At 41.2% G+C, this 5,041-nt stretch overlaps 1 pseudogene; it reads right to left on the bottom strand.

Moving 5' to 3' along the window:
• Positions 1-1,017: 1,017 nt before the first annotated feature.
• LOC145399458 (uncharacterized) lies at positions 1,018-4,701 on the bottom strand (annotated as a pseudogene).
• Positions 4,702-5,041: the final 340 nt, after the last annotated feature.

Raw genomic sequence — 5,041 nt, 5'->3', positions numbered from 1 at the left:
TACATGTGGCTCAATTTCAAAATCTCAGTGTTTAAGCGTATTCAAATGAGTTACAGTATATAAAAAGTGACTCACAGCACTTTACAATACTGGGAACCACAGAAGTGAACTGGCCTTTGCACTTAATTATAGTAGAACATATCACAACATGTAATTATTAACTTACATTGCACAGTTTACCATCAAAACACCATTACATTATTACAATGTTAAATAAATTAACCCACATCAAAAGCACTTATGTTTCTACAACTGTCAAACACCACGCTTGGAACTGCAGTCATAAGGCTGGGATGGCCAAGGAGAAATCCAATAAGAACAAAAGTAAGCCTGATATCCTGTCAGGAAGAATAGGATGGTTGTGATAAGAGGAATAGATCTAGACCATGGTGGGAGAGTTGGGATGGTTTTGAAGAACAGACTGGGACTGGATTTTTGAAGGCTGGAATGGTTGTGGAGGGACTGTGATTGTATTTTGGTTGGAAGGTTGGGATGGCTGTGCTGGGCTTGGGACAGACATGGGAATGGGATTCTGGTGATTAAAGTTGGGAAGACTGTGGAGAAAATGGGATTGGAGCTGGAGTGAACAAGCATATTGATTAGAAGGTTGGGATTGGTGTGGGATTTGGGATTGGGGATGAATGAGCTTGGATACTGGTTGGAAGGTTGAAAAGGGGCAGGAACAGGAGTGAACTTAGATCTGGCTGGAAGGCTGGGATGGCTGTGGGACATGGGATTAGGACAGGAGTGAGCTTGACTGGAGGGCTGTGGAAGTGATGGAATTGAGACACAAGTGAGTTTGCACCTTGAGGACGCAGTATTAATACAGGTATTAGAGCACAGGTGTACACAAACCCCTACTTTCTGACAGTCATTGATGGAACACCTATAGCTGTTAGTGATAAACCTGCATCCCACACTACAGTGTACTTAGCAGACACAAAAAATTAAAAATGATCAGTCATCATAATATGCTTCAGAAATTACTGTAAAAACCTAAGGGCTTGGCTCTCAGTTTTAATGAAGCAGTCCCTGGCTGGAAAGCCAGGAAAGATTTAATGGAACTGTGACAGTGCAGAACTGAGCTAGGTGGAGGTAACATTCAGAGGTAAGCATATCCAGTACTTCATCTACAGTCATGATGTTATTGTGCTATACTTCTATGTATTCCCTGGGTATCATCCACTTCAGAGGCAGCAAAACATTCATTCTAAGCTCATCCAGATGTGACAGTTCTTGTTGCTGACAGGTGTGTAACCAGGTAACTCCAGAGATAGCTCTAGCACATCATCCACGATTTGTGTGTCAAAGCCAACCTTACATCGGCACTTCTCGGAGGATATTCAATAAAAGATAACAACGAAGCAGTTCCAAAGAAGGGCAAGGGTACAAGAGGTCCCAATCTTACAAATATTTTTGGTTGCTGAAGCTTGTGTATACATTGCATCTGTTCCTTAGCCCAACTGTACTCTTGCAGACACTGAACATCATTCACAAGCCCCTCCCCCAACGTGTTCATCTTGGTGGTATACTGCTGGCAACACCAACTAAGTGCAAACTCAGTGAAAAGCTGGCTAGAATATCTGAGATTTTGGAAACACAATTAGCTCATCTTGTGCTGCCAATTCTCAGCAACAGTGGATTTCAAGGTGGCAACTTATGCTTTATGATGCTGTAATGAAGTTATCTGTGTTCCATAAACTGATAAATTCAGTATGTATACAGTAACAACCAAATTTTTGTAACCTAAAATCTTTTAAAAGTTTTTTTTCTTCCATGTGTTATCAGAGCTGATACTGTGTATCCAAGCATGTGATTTGAGGATCAAATGTATTTCTACTTTTACTGGGAATTATTATTACTGAAACAAACAAATGAATGTATCTTACTGAGTTCAGTTCATGTATTTTTCAACACTGGAACTGAAACATTGTACTATATATATACACAGGGTCGGCATACAAGGATTCCCCTTACATTATCATCACAATTATTCTTCAAAAAAATTGCAGCGGGCCATATTTACACAGAAATTTCATTCTACCTGCGCCTCCACCATGCCACAAAAATCATATAAATGAATTTCATGATTGTTAACCCAAAACTTGATGTAAATTTTCACTGACTGTTATAGCAATCAACCACATACCAGACAATCATATACTGGATCATGACTGTACACCATTAGATTGTACAGACAGAAAGTGCTGTCTTGAAACACTGCAAGCATTTTTGTAAGGAATTTTGAAACAATTTACGTGATGAAAACTTTATCCAAAATGTTATTCTTGGAATTAAATATTTATGTAATCATTAGTTAAATACACGAATTCATATAATCAATTACCTATTCAGAGTCAGTGCAGTATATACAGGATACTGAATGTACATAAATAAAAGTTTGAGGAACAATCAGGAGCATGCTGGATATGGACCACTATTCATCTGTGAAGGCCAGTAATGATAAGGATAGAATCACTTGGTGTTGGTCCTCCAAGGTTTTACTGCTTCAATATGTGAGATTGTTGAGACACCCATGTGCTCGTGAGTAGACTGACATTACTTGTTGTTTGGCAACTTAATCAGTACATGTGTGACTTTTCGTCTCATTAACTCTAACTCTTCTCCTCTTACTGACGCCCTTCAACCTCTGTCTCTTCTCCGCACTGTTGCATCTTTATCTCTTTTCTATCGCTACTTTAATGGTCACTGCTCCTCTGAACTGTCTGCTTGCATTCTTCCACCTCTATGACGGGCGCGTAGCACCCGTCTGGCAGCAAACTCTCATCCCTTTTCTGTCCAACTCTCTAATGCAAGAGTTAACTGTTACTCCCAGTCTTTCATTTATGCAACAGGTCAACTCTGGAACTGCCTCCCTCTGTCTGTATTTCCTGCTGCCTATGATCTCCAGTCTTTCAAACGCAGTGTGTCCAGGCATCTCAAAATGATCGGATCTTGAATTTGGCTCTCTATTGTATTTTGTTTTTCTCTTGGAGGGAATTGTAAACTGCGGGCTCATGGCCTTTGGTTCCTTCTTCCTCAAAAAAAAAAAAAAAAAAAAAAAAAAAAAATATCAGCTAAGTTTTTGTACTTTAGGAATTGTCTGTTTGTATTTGCAAAAATTTGTAAGTCAGTATTTGCAAAAATTTGTAAGTCAGACACTGTCTACAGATTCCTGACTTCTACAGCCTCCTGTTTTGCCATCTTGTCAAGGCCATGTATGTCACGCTCATGACTCTTCAGCTCATTTTGTGTCTGAAAGTACTCTTTGCAGAGTGTACAGAGGTATGGCTTGGCTGCATTATGTACACACTTCATGTGCTTCTTCAAGTTTGGTAGTTGTGAGAAGGTAGTAGTGCAAAGTACACATTGGAATGGTTTCTCCCCCGTGTGTGATCGCATGTGACTCTTAAGTACTGATGAATGGCCGAAGGCAGCACTGCACATCTGGCACTTATAGGGACGCTCTCCTGTGTGAATCCTCATATGAACTGTCAACTGGGAATTTTGGGTGAAAGTGGCCCCACAGGAAGAACATTCAAAGGGCCGCATACCCAGATGCAGACGCATGTGCTGCAATAAATGACCCTTGAATGCCTTGCCACACAGACTGCATGTAAAGGGGCGGGAGCCATGATGTACTGTGCTGATGTGCTTGTACATCCCCTCAACGCAACTGAACTTCATATTGCAGGCACCACACTGGAAGTCTTTCAAACCACGATGTTCCAAAAGATGGTCTTTGAGTTCATGGTATGAAGCAAACCTTGCACCACACTCAGTGCACTTGTGGGCCTTTTCCTTTGTGTGTACGCGTGCATGCAAAGTCACCTGGCTACGGCGAGCAAATGTCATATCACACTTCTCGCATTTGTGAGGCTTCTCTCCTGTGTGCAGTCGCATGTGCAAACGAAGCCGATCTTTCAGTGCAAAACTCTTGGCGCAGATATCACAACAGAATGGCTTCTCACCAGTGTGAATCTTTTCATGACCACGCAGTGCTGTGATCTGAACAAAGGCAGCATGACAGACCTCGCACTTATAAGGCCTAACACCTGTGTGGATACGCACATGTTTTAGCAAATCAGCCTTGACTGAGGACAACTTTCCACACGTGCCACACTTGAACCGCTTCTTGTTTGGTAGATACTCAGAAGACTCATCCTTATCACATTTAAGCACAATGATAAGCTCTTCACCTGGATCTTTACTGATCTTTTCTTTAATCACATCTTTGATGACTAAATTCATCTCACTTTCAGATTCATCACAAGAATTCTCCTCCTCTTCCTCTGCCTTGAGGGGCTTACCTTTGCCCCTGGCCTTACTGCACCGTTTTGGCTTAGCTTCCTGAGCAATTTCTGAAGCAGATACATCAAGCTGCTTCGTTGAGGTTGAGGCTTTACTTCCCTCAGATTCTTTCTGGTCTGTCTCTTTCACCAGAGATTCTTTTTCCTGTTTTATAGATAATCTCTTCTTAACTTTTTTCTGGGGACTCATTTTACTCTGTGTCTGTGTAATGTGAACTTGTTCTATGGCACTACTTTTACCTGAACTTGCATTTATAAGGATTCTGCCCTTGGCTTTTTCTTTACCTGTATTACTCAAGCTTGCAGGAATGTTCAATGAACTGCATTTCCCTGATAACCTTGTGTATGGTTTCTCCCTGAGGCCCCTATTTAGGTTCTGTCTGGATCGCATGATGATGGCAAACACAACAAAAGATCCACTAAATACCAGTGAACGGGTGATTCCAAGCTTTGCATGGACAATTACAGAACAGGTCCTCTACAACCGAATTCAATATAAAGAAATCTTGAGGTGGCATGCTCCTATACCCGATTATCATATGATGAAGAACACGTCTAAGAGTGGCGTTGTGAGCCAACAGGTGATAATGGTTAGTTTACCTTAACTTGGTAGAGATCTCTGCCCTTTTGCAGTCTACCTGCCATAACTTAGTGATTCAATAAGACATTACAGGATTACAGCTCCGCATTCTTTCCATGGCACTTCCGTATTACAAGCACCATATTCTAGT

The sequence above is a fragment of the Coenobita brevimanus genome, chromosome 49 (assembly GCF_032717465.1).
Source record: "Coenobita brevimanus isolate Jiangsu-jjx chromosome 49, ASM3271746v2, whole genome shotgun sequence".
In the NCBI taxonomy this organism is placed as follows: Eukaryota; Metazoa; Arthropoda; class Malacostraca; order Decapoda; family Coenobitidae; genus Coenobita; species Coenobita brevimanus.
The sequence above is the reverse complement of the archived record's forward strand: the minus strand, read 5'-3'. Positions and strand labels throughout refer to the sequence as shown.